The sequence below is a fragment of the Anas platyrhynchos genome, chromosome 4 (assembly GCF_047663525.1).
Source record: "Anas platyrhynchos isolate ZD024472 breed Pekin duck chromosome 4, IASCAAS_PekinDuck_T2T, whole genome shotgun sequence".
Lineage (NCBI taxonomy): Eukaryota > Metazoa > Chordata > Aves > Anseriformes > Anatidae > Anas > Anas platyrhynchos.
Window position 1 is genome coordinate 70534721 of NC_092590.1, and position 16617 is coordinate 70551337.

The 16617-nt window shown below is 43.2% G+C and overlaps 1 protein-coding gene across 3 annotated transcripts in view; it reads right to left on the reverse strand.

Annotated features, from left to right (window-relative positions):
• SH3BP2 (SH3 domain binding protein 2) overlaps positions 1-16617 on the reverse strand; it is a 54118-nt gene that overhangs the window by 20782 nt on the left and 16719 nt on the right. The window contains exons 1-3 of one of the 3 annotated variants that reach the window (XM_038178237.2): positions 16276-16324; positions 14960-15090; positions 587-666 (exon numbers count right to left, since the gene is read on the reverse strand). The gene's annotated coding sequence lies outside the window, so the exon portion shown is untranslated. Of the gene's footprint in view, positions 1-586; positions 667-14959; positions 15091-16275; positions 16345-16617 lie in introns of those variants that run through there. The other 2 variants (XM_027455635.3, XM_072037817.1) reach the window with 2 other exon arrangements.

Here is a 16617-nt window from a genome sequence, read left to right on the forward strand (position 1 = left end):
CCAGTCAGAAGTAATCCCACCTCCCCCAGGTTTATGGCAAGCAGGAGCAGTACCAGACATACCCAGCACCACGCTGCCCTTGGCAGTATAAATGCACTAGGCTAGCTGAGGGGCTGAGCTGTCTCTGCAGTGAGAGAGCTTCCTCTTACTGACCACTTTACAGGAAACTGCAAGAAGGGACTGCAAATAAAAGCGGTCTGAGAAAAGCCCAGCAAGAGGCAAGGCAGAAAAATTAACAACAAAAAAAAATAGTATAAAAACCAATTTCCTTTAGCCACAGCGAGTAGTCAGCTCAGTGGTCAGGTTCCACACAGAGTAACACAAGAATTTATACTTTTTACATTTCCATAAAAGCCTATAGTATAGTAAGACATAAAAGCAGACTATACTCTGGTAAAATTCTACTGACTAGTAAGCTTGGATCAGGAGTAGATTATTGTAACTTTTATTTATTAATTTTACCAAATTAGTTTAGTCCCAAGTTTCTTGATCATAGTGGAAAAAACTGGTTCAGTATATTGAACCAGAATGTCAAGAATACACTCTGCAACCACTAATTGTAAAAGAGTAAGGGTAAGTTACTCACCTGAATCCTTCACCTGCTAGGTAAGGCAGTCCTATGAAAATGTGAATAACCACGCATCAGAATTAACTCTGCCAGGTGACCTGCAGAATAACAGTCATAAAAATCATTAACAAAGGGGAGAAATGAGGCCAGAAATACCAAAAACCCTCTTTCAATGCCAAACAAGTTACAGTTCTTTAAACTTCTACCATTCCCTCATTCTGCTTACTGAGGAACAGCTTAAGAGGCTTTAACAATGTATTACATTATATATATATAAATGTAACATAGTGTAAGACATATTTATGTAGGATGTCTTACTCTAGACCATTCATATTTCCTGTATACATATATATGTATGTATAGGCATATACAGCTACAAAATGTTAGCAGTATATGCACAGCTTGTAAAAATCGACTAAGAATCTGCAGTTGGAAGAGAAGGACGGTCTGCAAGCTGTCAATACAAGAACATTGTCATTGACCAGATTCTCTTAATCCAGCTGGCCCTCAAAAATCCTCACTGATGTAAACAAGGATAAGCTGTAGTGATTTAATTTAGCAGAGTTTCCCTGGCATAATTTTCTTTGCTGGTGATTTCATTATGAGTAACTGTTCAAATTAAGTTTAACAGAATTACACTGAATCAAACGGCCCCTCAAAACTTGATAGCAACATCCATCCACCTGGAGAGTTATCTGGGTCTCAAGTCTACCCCAGTCAGACCAGAGCAGTAACACTTGATATATGCAACACTTAAAATGGAAGGCAAATTCTTAAATGCTCGCTGCTTTTCACAGTCTGTTTTTCTTTTATTGTTGGTTTTATGATAAATTCAAAGACACATTACCAAGACAAGATTTCCATTCACATTTACCATTGAAACCGGATGGATGCTCCTTTTAACAACTGGCTATACTTGAGGTTCTTGTAAAGAAGAGCGTAAAGTAAGCGCAGCCACAGTTATGAATAAGTGGTATCTTTCACCAGCATTTGTAGCACAACTTAGACGTGACTATAGTTAAAAACTATAACTAAATAACTGAAAAGCACAAACGTGACTGGCAACGTCCTACTCCTGCATGCAGTTGTGCTGCAGACAGCTGCAAAGGGAGTTTCCCCAAATACATATATCCTGAAAGTGGGAGTTTCCACAAATTATTTATTTCCCTGGCAGATTTCCTCTTTCAGATATTATGGTTGAAACCATAATACCGCTTCGCTATTTTGTAATGAACTGCATACAATTCCATTACTAATGCACTCTATAACCGATGATTTAGCCAGCACTGTTGGACTCCAAAATAAATTCTGCCTACGTTCCAAAACACCTCTCAGTATTTAAGCTATCAATCCATTAGTAAATGGAACACTAACATAAAGACTGTTAGAAATTCACAAGGGAGATTCCAATAGCCATTGCGGATTATAAAGCGTATCGGATAGGTACATTTAACCTACAGATGTCCCACTATTAAATTTGAGTCTGCTGTTAGGAAATATCTTTTTTTCTTAGAATTTTATTTAAATCAGTTTAAAGGATGTCAAGAGTACAGGTGTAAGGAAGAAAGGTTGCAAAAAAGCACATTTGATGCCTACACTGACGTTCACCATTTTCTACCACTTCTAACACTAGAGCATTTCAGCGACAGATAGCATCCTCTTGAATGTTTATCAGCAAAAAAGTCCATTGAGTAAATAGATTAATTCTATCACTGATCCCAGTAACAAGTTTCTAATTGAATAAGGAGCCACAGTTATGTCATCCATCAAAGCCCTTCAAGCTCTGTGTCCCTCTCCTGGTGGCAGTCGGTAACACTATACTGAACGAGTACACCTCTGCAGGCAACGGCTGCAACCAGCACCGAAAGAGTAAGCTCAGCTTCTGTCAAACCCTTGGAAAACAAAACGAGACAAACATTTGCTATTTTTGTTTTGCTTATAAAGAGACTATGTGATAAAATTTAAAGACCAAGTGTAACCACAAAGACTTTCTCCATATTTTACTGCTGCACAACGCAGTAGATGGTGCTGGTTTCTAACAATGCACTGAAGCATCTCAGAGATTGCTTTTCTTACACTTGGAAACTCTGACTGCACACCAGAATCTCAAAATAAGCTACTAACCATGCAACTGTAATTTATAGAATGAGACGGTCCGACTAGGCTATAATGCTAATGGACAGTCCCCACCTCCAAGAGCTTTGAAGCCTCAGCAGACAAGAGGACAGAAAGAATATATTTGCCAAAAGCTAATTTAATTAACACGTGAAGACGAGTACTGTGCCCCAGACCTCAGGCAGGCAAGCAGGTGGTGCAGAAACAAGGTTTCTTTGATTCCAGTGACTGGTCCCTTGTAAATCACGATATGAACTTCTCTTAAAGTAAGGTGTATGAATTTTGCCACTCCCATCTCCAACCACCAAAGACTAAATCAAAGGACTGAAACAGGCTGGAGTATGGATTACAGTAGCCAGAATTTAAGGTCACAGTATGTTTCATCACTTCCATGAATACTTGCATGCCTTTATTTTAAATGCACTGGAAAGAAGATTCTCTGCAAGCCCGTGCTTACCTTCTACAAAAGTTGAATTCAACTGTAACCATGAGATCATGCATAGCTGGGATTTTAGGGGACAGGGAGGTTGAATAAAATAAACCTATAGCTATATATATATATATATAAAAACATATGTACATTAATTCATTTTAAAATGGTGTATAGTATAAACTCAAGCAACCTTACTAGGCTTCTTAGCAAGATGAGCTACAAAGGATACCTCACCCTTGTGCACTGTTCTTCCTAAAAGTTTCCTTTGCAAAGCTCTTTCAAAGCAGCGCAGCCAGACCCCTTACGGAGCTGAACCGGCAGTAGTAGAAGTACACTTTTCATTACAATGTCCAAAACCTTGTGTTTTGTGCCCTGCCTAGAGCCAGTGGCCGTGATCTCCAAGGAGCCTGTGCAGCGTGCTTCCATTTCCAAGCTCTTGTATTCCACAGAACGCAAGGTTTGGCTTACAGATGGAGCATGTAGTGTTTCAGCAGAAGCTTTTACAGTATTTATGGAGTATCTTGCTTTTAAACACACCCTGAATATTCTTAAGCCCTTATAAATACAAACCTCTTTCTGTACACAATGAAGGACTGAAACTGGATCTCACTTGCACAAAAGAAATTCAGGAATTGGGGTCAGTGGATTAGTCTTGTTTCAAACTAACAAATCAAAGCTGACATCTCTGCGTGCAGTAAACACAGCAGCTCTCCCAGAACCAAGCCAAATGACTGACCGTACGGACCACAGATGCACTGATTCAGCTGCATGTTTCTGGCACCACAAAACAGAAGCTGTACAGATGCTGAGCTTTAAGGAAGAGGCTGCTGTTTCTGCACGCTGATGGTATTTGTGACGTTTCATATAGCATGGAAACTATACAGGCAGATACACAAAGTCCTCTAAAAAACTGCACTTACCAGAGTGTGTACATGTATTGCAAGGGTGTTTGGATCTACAGTCCTGAAAAGAACTCTCAGCTCTAGAGGCATGCTAGGAAGTGTAAGAAGTGCATTAAACACTGCCCAGAAAGGCTCTCCTTCCTCCAGGAAGCACCAGACGAGCTTACGGAACACAACAGTCATCTGATGTTAGGCAGTGAGCTGCTATGTTAATGAAGGGCACTGCCCTGTACCTCTGGGGGAGACCAAAACCTAGCAGTCCTAACGCTTCCAACTAAAATTCCCCCATTACATACTTGAAAAATGTGTCTACCAAATTTTGTAACATATTTCCAAATTTGGCATCATGGGTTGGCAAAGGTGCTAATAGTCACAAAGGTGCACAGTTTATGAGATAACCATTGGAGATGCATCTTTGACAGCCTAAGTAATTTTTGCTCCCAAGAATCACCTTCATGCAAAGGAAAATTACAAAAAGCAGTTGGATTATTTGCTGTGTCTTATCACACCAGAGAAACAAAAGCACCATTACAGTTATCAAAAGGACATCCTGGAAAATAGCTTGTAGAACTGCAAACTCTTTCCACCTCCTGCTATAAAAGTTATATTCTATCTATACATGTGCATGTTTATATGCATACACTATATATATATATATTCATATGTAAGAATAAAATCTATTCTTTCAAAAGAAACACCTTTAACGAAGAGCAGCATAATACTGAAGCTTTGATTAACAACAGCCTTGCATTTGTGGCTCTTCTGTTTTTCTTGGAAGAGCCGTGAACAGATGGCGGCTAGGTTAGTCCAGCTAGAACATGGGGCCAAATTTTTCTAACTATATAAACAAATATATCCATTTTTATTGGCATCTAAGCAAGGATAAATATTAAGATATCAGAGATGTAATTGTTCCTCCTCCAAAGGCCTCTTCCCCATAAGTAAAAAAGAAATGAAGAAAGAGCAGTAACTTACAGTTTCACAATCTTCTTAAATAAGTCAGATTCTTCACAAGATTTAATAATAATTGTCTATTTTTTAAATGCAGACAAAATACAACTATAATAAGTTACTAAAGAATACAAAAAAAGTGTTGTGGTTTGTTTAATGGGCAAGAGGAACATAACAGAATTACTGCACTTCACTTCCTTCCTCTCCTGTGTAGTCTACCTGAGAACCAGCAACTGGCGTGGCACGAACAAAAGCAATGGGCACAAACCCTGCGACAGTTACAGCTTAAAACTCTTAAAGTTTGGATTTTTTGATCATTTGGAACGCTATGTAGTTTTCTTTACAATTTTCCATTCCACTTTGATAGAGATGCAACCATTTGGTTAGAAATCACAAGGAATCTGCTCCCCAAGACACACCTTGCCTTTTGGTATTTTGGCTGTTCTACAGAACACCACCCTCACTCCTCATCCCAGTACAAGTTTCCTTCTCCTCTTGCTAGGTAAGGATGCTGAAATATTGCAACATAAAGCCATCAGACCTTAAGCACTATGTCACACTAAGTCATGAATAGTGGCATAGTTTATCTGCTTCTTAGCACAGGACATTAGGAACACCTCAGATTTATATTTGCTTTTCACGTGGACCTCCTGCCTGATTATCAAGCCAAGTTCTTTTTTCGTCATCACTGCTCAAAAAGCTAAAACCCCAACAAGAAGAAATTAGAAAAAGGAAAGGAAGCCTGGTGAACATCACTACCGCAAGCGGTACAGACTGTGTGGGAGGCAGGGCTTTCTCACAGGTTGTCTGTGACAGGAACAGCTTCTGCTTCCACGAGGCAAGAATGACACCTCACAACTCCTGACCCATGTGCCAGGTGTGCTTCTTCCACGTACCTTAACACAGACCCAGAGCACTTAAAGCAAGCTCCTACCAGAGTGCTAGACTACACACCTTGTGTCATTTCCTCAGGGCTGCAAAAATGACAGAGAATAAGTAACACATGGCAGCCTGGTAACTCAGCATGCTAACCAGAGTGGTGGAAGTGGCACAGATCCACCCATTCGTTCATTTCCCCCTTCCTGGCTGAAATGGAAGAGGCCATCCCAGGAAGGATGGGAATTGACCAGGACCGCCAGCTGAAGAGTTTCAAGCAAAAAGCCTTCTGCCTGCCACATTTTGTCCCAAAGATGCTGCTGCAAATCCCTCCTGCTTGCCTTTCTCTCAACAGGTGGAAAACACTGATCGAATGCCATCCCCTTTGAAGGAAGGCCTTCAGCCCTGGAAGAAGATTCCTAGCTCCCAGCTCAACAGCAGGCTTCCTGCTGCTAGGTCATTACTCAGCAGCACAACGTTAGACCAGAGGTTAGTACATCTTCAGGAATTAACATCTTCACTAATCCCTTGCACCACCTGGCAACCTGATGTTGCTGGGGAGCTGAACCATGCAGAGCAAGGGCAGGAACAGCATTGGTGGAACTGCCACGTCACCCCAGCGGTCCTGTCACTCTGCCAGGCAGGGAGGAGGAGAAACACCATGCAGGGGATGCCACGGCGCCGTGGAGGAATGGTTGGGCACCGATCCAACAGATACCTGCAGGGCTTAATGGCTTTGATACCACTCAGTACCGCGTGCATTTGGAAACAGCATTCCATCTTATCAGCTTTGCTGCCGCTGTTACTGCGGTGGTTATCTGTACCTCGAAGCTAAGTATGGGATGCTCAGCAAATCCACACGTTCTCTGATAATCTTTTAATTAGCCCTTTCAGTCACTTTGGTCAGCATCTTTCTGAACTCCAGCCATTTTCACCACAGCTGTGATATCTGCCCAGGCAGAGAAATAGGGGCTTTTTTTTTTTTTCCTTGGGGGAAAAAGTTTTTAAAAGTGACTCACTGAGGCTTTGAGCTCAGAGGGAAAAAAGAATTTCACTGTGAGTTCTTCTCGTAACAGCTACTCATAAATACAATGATTTCCTCTATAAGTGGCTAGAGAATAGCTACGCTCTCTCCTTCTGTTCTCCTACTTTAACCTTAAAAGCACACTTAGTGCATTCCTCTTTCCCTTCCAAATTTCCCTCCTTCCCCCACTGCACGGTCACACACCAAGCATTTATCTAGCGTAACCCCAGCACCCTGCCATGCTTAATTGACTCCTGAATAAGAGTACCCACACAAGCTTATTGATGGGATAGATTTGGGCATAGGATAAGTTTGGGCCAGGCTATCCATCAGCCTACTGTTTGCATAGGTTCTCCTAAATCCAGGACCACAACTCCATCATATATAATCCCACTGGTATTCCTGCTCTTTGGAGAGAAGTACCAATCTTACAGCAAGACATCTTTGCCCTCGCTGCAAAGGGTATTTTGACTTATCAGAAAACCCTTCTTAGTTCCTGTAGCATATATTCACCTATTTTTGTTAAACACAAGTCTCTGGTTCAGAATCACAGTACATATTGTCCCACACAGCAAACAGCAGAGACAACACTAGAGCGCCCCATGCTCTGACAGGGGATGCCCACTCCGACAGCAGGAAGCGTATTTCCCCCACAACATGTACAAGAGGCTGTATACAGAAATCCCACTCCACTCACAGAATTGCACAGTTAAAACTGTGCCATACTTTGGAAACGCACAAATTTGGCTCAAAACCAGAGACTGGTTAACTGACTGAAAAGGAACGGTAAAAAGCTCCGATGTTTAAGCCTGACTGATTCAAGAAAGGCACTTACCAGTTACAGGTTCTCAGCAGCTGTGCAAAACAGGACACTTTTGCCTAAACATAGCTCAGAGGGCCTTATTTTGATTAGCAAAGTTTACAGATAGGATCAGTCTCGATTTAGCAAATTATAAGCCTTTCCTCTGTCCATAGGACCTTTAGGCTTACAGGCTAGATTTCTTAATGCTAGATTTCTCTCTACATCATTAACAGGACAAAGTAGAAAAATATTAATTTTTCTAAGAATCCAGGAAAGTACAGAAAACAAAGCAAAGGAGGAGACTAGCTCTCACACAAGCCTATGTACCTGAAGTATATAGTTTTATTAACACACGGAAAAATGAGAAGCAGACTTCAGTTGGTCAAAACTGTGCAATTGCTCAATTTGGATAGAGGTGCACAGTATGAGCTAGCAATGTCCAGCAACAGCCTGGGCTGTCTCTGCAGTCAGGCCATACTGCAGTGCTCCAAGAGAAGGGATGCTCTCGCTTGAAGAAACTGCCTTGCACCTGTAACACATCAAACTCAGCATCTTCAGTGTATATAGCAAGTTCCAGCTCGATGTAGGAGAACAGTTATGTGACATGTTGGAATAGGATTACTCTTCAGCACTGTCAGAGTAACAATTTACTCTTTTTAGTAGGGTTGTCACAAGATTAGAGAGTAGGAATTTAAGCCTCTGCTGCTTGGTTGCAGGAACCAGCTCTCACGGTTAGCTACGTTCTCGTTTGAATGCTAACCTCAGCACTTGCACGCACGCAAGCAACTTCTGCTGAACCGAAGGGGAACTAAGGAGACCGAGATGAAATTTGTAAGGACAAGGCATTTAAACTAAAGCTTTTTACTTCATAGGAGGCTTTTTAAAATTTTTGCAAATATTCCAATGGAGAGATTGTCCCTTACTTATCTCAAAATGGTAAGAAGTATGTGAAATGTTGAAAAGTGATTTAAGAGAGCTAATAAAACATGAGATTAAGGACCACTTCAAAGAGGATTTAATTTGGAATAAGATTTGCATGCAGATCCTGAAAAGAAATTTTGGATCAAATCTAGTTTTTACTTTTATGGTGTAACACCCAAAATCAGAGCTCATGAGACATTTAAACTCAAAATGAGCTTTGGGTTTTTTTCTCTCCTCAATAGACTACCATTTATTTAATAGGAAAATATGCAAATATTTATAAAAATGACTGTTTCCAGAATGATGATTAATTTCTATCATTACACTAGCCGAAGTTAAAAATAGAACAGGGAAACAAAGCTTCCTACCGAACCACATTCATTTTTTTCTTCTTCTTTCAGTCTTTCAAGTCGTATTTAACCAGATAACACTGAGGTATTCACAACAATCTACTTCCGCTGCTCTTCTTATTTGTTACTAAATGGTTATTACGTGAAAAATGAAAATGAAAACAGATTTTTACATTTACTGGAATCTGCTGCAGAATCTGATACGCTGCCCTAAAGTGCTCCATAAAGAAAAATAAAGACATTTCAGTGACTGACTTCAGCACAGAAAGGCTCTCCTGAAGAGAAGGAAGCTTATTTGTCTGGAGAAGAACTGAACATGAAAGTGGAAATTGACGTGTTAAGCGAGATTTCCCTCCTCCAAGGGTTCTTGGTTTTTGTTTTGCATAGCTTTAAATGAAAACCTCAGTGCTAATACAAGACGAAGCTGGAGTTATTTAAAGTCACTTCAATGTAAGAACATTTAGAATTCTGTGTTGCTTTTGGGTTTTGTTTAAAGATTAATATTGCACAGCAGAGGTTCATGGTTCATCTGAAGAGGCAGACAGCACGTGAATCTACACCTGGCCTTTTTTCCAGTCTGTTAAAGCAGATTAGCACCCAAAGATGCAGCGCAGCTGGCAGCTCCAGGGTGGCTGACCTGAACAACGAGGAGGTGCATTAATACTCAGAGTCACAATGGAGATGGGGTGACCAAAGGCCACCCTAAATTCACATTCTTGTCCTCACAGAGAAAACTCATGCATGCAGACTACTTTCCAATGATCCAGCATGCTGCATTTTTTGACCATATTAGTACTAAACCTAGGAATCCTAAATCTTCCTACCTGTGTCTACTATCCTCCCTCCTCTCTTTGTTTGGATCTGCCACATACTTCTGAGAAATCTTTTGCTTTTAGTCACGTCTCTGTTATGCAGAGATCACCTTTCATGATGAGTCTTGCAGCACACTTCCCATCAGCTCTTCCTCTAGCCAACAACTGAAACACAAGGATCATTGTGGCAGCGACAGATCCAGACACGCACACTGGTGCCATAGGACTCTCAGCCTTTTCTTTCCAAATACTGTCAGAATTAGGGATGAGGAAGGTAATTAAATCTCCAACACGCAGGCTGTTTTTCAGCAAGATGAGACTAAGAGCTTAACTGGAACTCAGTGTTCAGACAGGGTGCTGGATTTTGCAAATGAGCTGCAAGACAAGAGATAAGCTGTAACAAAAGCAGTGGTCACAACACTAAGAACTGGGGCCTTTAATAAACTTCTGGTCAAGGTGTTGCTGCTCCTGCTTTGCTCTAGGAGTGAACAGCTGCTGTCTAGAGGTACAAGTCAGCCAGTTTTGTGGGAGGTTTTTGTTTTTTTATTTTAAAACTCACTTAGTTATAGTGAAACTGACACAGTGCCTGAATTTTAGCAGTATTGCAGTGCTGCTCCATCTGTGCAAACAACACACCAGAGCTGCACAGCACAGTTAAAAATAACTGCTAAGATCAAAGAGTCGATCCATTTCCAGTCTTTCTGTCACCCCGATCATTCTGACAGAGGAAGGAGAAAGCAAGCAAAAACCCCCACCTCTGCCTGGAGGCTCCGTCACAGCCTGTCACCATTTCTGCAGGTATGCTGAAAACAGCCAAAAGACAGCGATGCAGCTACCAGGCAGGGGGAAGGAGGGAATGGGAGGTGAGCAAACAAATCACCCTGACATGATGACCACCCTAACATGGGTGTTCAATGAGTGTACGTAGCAGAAGACAGATGCTGTGATGGCATCTGCTTTACAGGGCAAAAACAATGCTGTCTACACAGAAACCCTGACTAAATTCTGCCTCTGAAGAACTGAAGTAATTTAGAAACTGCCAGCTCTGCAAAAGTGCCCAGAGCATTGGAAAAGCATCTTTATTTGTCATGTTTAAGAAGCACAAAATGTTGCCAACCACTAAATTTGAGTCTCAGTTCTTTTAAGGCTCCAGCTACTATGTTGAGAGATTTTAGGATTTTTAAAAGAGCATGTTATCCTTCAGTTAGAGGAAAGACTGCAAACATACAGTGCACAAACCCTGAAAAAACTGAGTAATAAATGCTTGCATAAAATATATGCAACTCTCTCTTCTTAGAGACCTCACTCATTACCTCTGTATATTTGTCTAGTGTTCCTATCAAAAAACATAGAATTCTAAAATTTGAGGAAATATTACTCAGTGATGCCACCAGATTTCTTAAAAAAAAAATATTAAAGCTCTCATTTTGCTCAGTTGTTGCTCCTATGTAAGTTCTGATGGAAATTCCATTTTCATGTTTTGAGGAAACAAACATCTTTCATTCCAGATTGAAGAGTTCTTACTGGTGAGTTCATGATTAAGGGCACAAATCCAAGTTTCTCCTAGTAGTCTCTCTTATGGTGAAGCTGAAATCAAAGCCTTGATTAAATATGTTCGCTGAGTTTTCTGTTTGGGGATTGTAATATATCCCTGCACTGAAACAATCAAGAACACCAATGAAGTGTTCTACAGTTGTATATGTGTTTTCTGCATGCGTGTGCTCTGTATCAATGCCTACATAAATTAGAGTCAGACATACTTAAAGAACAGAACTCAAAATTCCTGTCTTCCTGACCTAAAATATCCAAGGAAATGGTCTACAATCACAAAAACATGTACTTACAAGATACGGCAGAGTGATTGCATGTAACTATGGAAAAACAAATCATTTACCTTTTAAAAACATACAGATGCAAAGCCAGCTTGAATTAGGAAGTTCCTTATTTCACAACTTAACACTAGAAGAGCATGAGAGAGGAAAAAGTTAGAAAGGTACATGCATTCCCTGGAGGACGATACACGCCTCGTGATGGAAATGCACCTACTGATCCGCTAGGACGGAACGGTCCTGATCATGTGATTAATGACATACAATCTGACAGTCAGTATCATAATTTAGCATAAGCAAAATATTAAAGCTTTCACAATAAGCAGCTGAACAGTGAGAGTTTTCAAACAAAGAGGATGAAAATAAGAGTTTCCTAGGCATCTAGTGGTAGGACTAGAGGAAGCGGCCTCAAGTTGCACCAGGCGAGGTTTAGATTGGAAGTTAGGAAGAAATTTCTTCTCAGAAGGAGCAGTCAGGCACTGGGACAGGTTGCCCAGGGAGGTGGTGGAGTCACCACCGTCCTGTTCAAGGGAAGGTTGGACCTGGTGCTTAGGGACAGGGTTTAGTGGGTGACATTGGTAGTAGGGTGACGGTTGGACCAGATGATCTTGGAGGTCTTTTCCAACCTTCCTGATTCTATATTCTGTATCTTGTCATTTTATCTGTGGTCTTTCCAGAAAGGTAAGATTACAACGAAGTAACAGGTCTGCCTTTCCTACCTCTCTGCAACCACGGATAGAAAGATTAATTCAGAAACAAAATGCAGCAAGCAGGTACTCCTAAAGATAGCCAAAGGATTGCTTCTTTCAGGCCAGCTATCTAGCTCAGCAATTTACAACAATTTTGGTAGACAGATCCAGACTTTCACAAGGCTAAGATTTGCCAGAACGTTAGGGAAAAACTTGAGAGAGTGCCCTAGGTACAGATCGGAGTCCCTGAATCAGTCTGCTTAAACTGGCCTGTGATGGCGGAAGGAAGAAGCGTTACAGTAGCTGTGCAAGCTATTCTCTTCCCTCCTCCTAAATGATAATTTAAAAAAGCTTGTGGAAGCTGCAGAGACAAGCATTGCTAAGGACAGGTTTGATTTCTGAGCAGAAAACTGTAATTCCTTCTCTGACTTTCCTGCACTGTACATTGCCTTTAAATATCATTCTGCCAAAGACATCCAGGTATGTGTAACTGCTGCAATGACACCTAGGAAAAGAAAAGAACTGGGTTATTACTATAAATGAGCTGGCAAGCAAGTAAACTAAATAGGTTATTTGTTGCTAGCATGGTGGGATGGAGGGAGCACATTCAGGTTTGTTTCCATAGGAAGCCATGTCTCTGCATTCTTCCCTAATTATTACTTGGCCTTGTTTAGAATTCATCCCTGGCCTGAGGAAAAACAGTTTTCAGATTCCTGCATGCGTTAAATGAAACGTGGACTCTTCAACCCCACTTCTTTTTAATAAAAGAAAAATGAGAAAGACAACATAGGAGCTCACGGATAAGAGACAAGAATGAAAAGAAGAAGAAAAAACAACAACCTTCAAATAGCTCTTGGAGCAATCCTGTGGAGAATCACTTTGCTCTTAGAAAGCACAGTGCATTGAGAACTCTGTTATGTGCTCTGGTCCAGTCATCTGGCTTCAGCAAGCAATCTGATGAGACGTATGCTTGGACTACACAGCACGAGAAGTAATTCCTTAAGGTTTACAATGATACCCCAAACCGAACAGAACTTCAGTGCCTTCAATTCTTTCCTCAAAACATCACACAAGGTATAACTTGCTAGACATTCAGGCATTAAGAAGAGCAGAAGAGGTGTTTATTAACAAGAGAGTTAGCAATGGTCCATAAATATGAAAGGAATTGGCAATAATAAATGTACATGAGACAAGAGTGTAAAAAATGTGCACTCCCTTTAGCACTGTGTGTATGAAAATGTGCTGTCCCTCTCTTGCTGCCTCAGGTTCCTCTGCGTCCAGGCTTATCTCTCCCATCTTCTCTCCTGACACTGTTGACTCCGTTACAGGTTCAAGTGCAAAAACACAGCAATGTCATCAGGAAGTGCATTTGTGGAATAAATTCACCTTAAAAAGGGCAAGAAACATGCAAGACAAGACAGTTCATGCCTTGCTATGCAAGCCAGGAATAGCTGTCTATAAGGTTGTTTTCTCTCCTACCTCAGAAATCCCCATCAAAACACTAAAGGCATTGTGGCAGAATCATTGTATCGATACTTTCACATCTAAACAAAACCAACTCACTGGAAGTCCCCAGATAAATCCCTTGATAAATTCCCACACTTGTTTGCAGGGCTACCCATTGACTCTACTGAGAGCCTGAGCAACCGTGAAACACCCTGCCAGATCTGGTAGAAGTAACAAGCCAAGATCCTGATCCTACAGCCATACAGATAATCCGTTTTGCAAGTAATAGGGTACTCACATCTGCAAGTACTTTCAAGATCAGGGCTTAAGCCAGGAGCAACTAATTGACACAATGCTTGCAGGGCTGCACATTCCAAATGACTTAAGAAACTGCTGGATAAACTGGCAAGAGTGAGAGTTACCCATTGTCTGGCACCTCCTGCCAAACAGACTGGAAGAAATGCCAGCACCAAATCAACGTCGTCAAGTCAAAGCTCATTCCCCTCCACCACAGTCTCATTGTAGTGTAACGCACAGCAATAAGTGCATTAACAACCCAAGGGCTACGGGGTGAGGCACACACAACACAACCACCAGAGGCTGAGTGTCAAAAGGGCTTTTCCTACAGGTAAAACGACAAATGCATAGGTGTGCCTTTTGGTTTACGCTTTTGATCATCCACATTTGTCTTTCAACATTATAAGAAAGAAGTTAACAGATCTTAATGAGTTTCCGTTCTTACTATTCACTACCAAAGTGGCTGCTATGTTTGGTTTTCCACCAAAGGAGGCTACTACATGTCCATTTATGTAAAAATTTGAAGTAGGAGACTTTTCTTGCTACCTCTTTTTCTGTAGGGTAACTAAGTTTTCTAACACAATTAGATTTAAAGCCTGGTCTTAAAAGACCACAAGTCCAGGGGTTTACCTGCATGTGGCATCTTACAGATTCAGTCAACTGATCAGACTGGCCTCAAACACGCGGTGTTTGTCACTCAGACAGCCCTGCCACAGATGCCTGCAAGAATTCATCTGTGGATTCATTCTTGGTGGTTTGAACACTTCAGACTTTTTCCAGATCTGGCGTCTCTGCATCTCCCTCATTTACAACTTCCAAAAAAAAGCTCTTTGTTAGCTGGATTTTTTAGAATGAAATTTGTCATGCTTTGTGGAGAAGTTTACGGAGAGCTGGGAGATCTCAAAATCGAAAAACACACAAACAGGAAACAGCGTTTAACCCACCGCTAAGCTGACCCAGCACTGACTCCTCAGGAATGGAATATTGGCAAGGGGTATCTATTAATCAGCTCTCTTGCAACAGCAGGATGGCTCCAAAATACAGTAACAGGAAGGGAAAGGAACATGTGTTATGCCTAAAAGAAAAACAGCAAGTTAGGTTTACTTCCAACTGTAGCTTGAAGGAGGTATCTGAATGAAACAAACTGCAGAGGCTCCAGCTGTACCTTTCCGGTACACATAAAGGTAAGAGCAGAGGAGGTGTATCATTCAGCCATGCATTCGTTTCATACCCTCTTCCCCGGGCATAAACCGCTGAGAGCAGAGTGAAAGTGGACATTTTGTTTCTCGCAGTAGGAAATGCACCAGTTGAATGCAACTAACTTCACACAGGAAGCTCAAGTCCTGCCTGCATGCAGGCCAGCCGGGGTGCATGCACCAGCAGGAGCGGCTCCGCGGCACCACTGGCCTGTGACAGGGAGCAAGGGTGGTCCCATCCCACCACTGACCCATGGCAAAGGGGCCTTGGCGGGTGGGCTGGGAGGAGGGGAAGCGTGTATCCACTTTCGAGATATCAGTATTATTTGTTATCAGTTTCCACTGGTCACTTGTGGGACAGAAGTTGACGAATTAAATAAGCACGAGCCATCTGTCCTTGCTCTCTGCAGACACAAAACCACACTCCAGGCAGTGCCTACACCTGAAGCTGAGCAGGAACCACAAGCCTCGACCGAGAAGGCAGCGTGAACCAAACCAGTCTTGAAGAAGACGGCAAGGCTAAAGAAAACACCGTTAAAGATGCACTTGCAGTCTGCATTTCATCTTGAAGAGCTCCTGCCTCATCCTCGAGCACACGCTGTGCGTTATCACTGCAAACCCGCTAGGAAACCGCCCCTGATGCTCACAGCACGCCACCAACACCGCGGCTCGGCTGAAACCGGGCATCGCCTTCACTTGGCGAGGTACGAGGGGATTTGTCCCCCTGCCCCGCAGGGGGGGGACACGGGGCAGCCTCCTGAGGGAAACCGCCGGCCGCGGGCACCTGAGGGAACCACCGGGGAGATGGCGGCGGCGCCGGGCGCGGGCACGCCCTCACGCCCCACACGAGGGCTCCTCCGCGGCGGCCGTGCCCCGCCAGAGCCTCCCCGGGAGAAAGGAGAAGGGAGAGGGGAAAAGGGAGAGAGGAGGAGAGGGGAGCGGAGAGCCGGCCCCACGCGTGGGGCTCCCCCTGAGGCGAGGCGGCGGCCACGCGAGGGGAGCGCTGAGGGAGGAGGGCGCGGGGGCAAATGGCGACTGGGCGCTGAGGGGAGCGGGGCTCTTACCTCAGCTCGGCTCCAGCTCGGCTCCGCCGGCGGCCGCTCAGCCCTGCTCCGGGCAGAGCCCGGCCCCGCACGGCGCTCGCCGCGCCCAGCGCCCGCCCCTTCCTTCACCTGTCGCCTCCCCCGGCCCTGCCCGGGAAGGAGGGAGCCGGGGTGGCGGTGGAAAGCCCCGCCGAGGGGGTCGCGCCCCGCCGGGCTCCCTCAGAGCCGCCGCCATTGCGGCCCGCTGCCCCCCGGCCCTGCCCGGTGCTGGGCACAAGTCGCAGCTCCCGGCCCCCGGTCTCTGCCATCCCCTGCGGGCAGGTGCTCCCCACACAGAAGGGGCTTCCCAGCCTTTGGGATCCC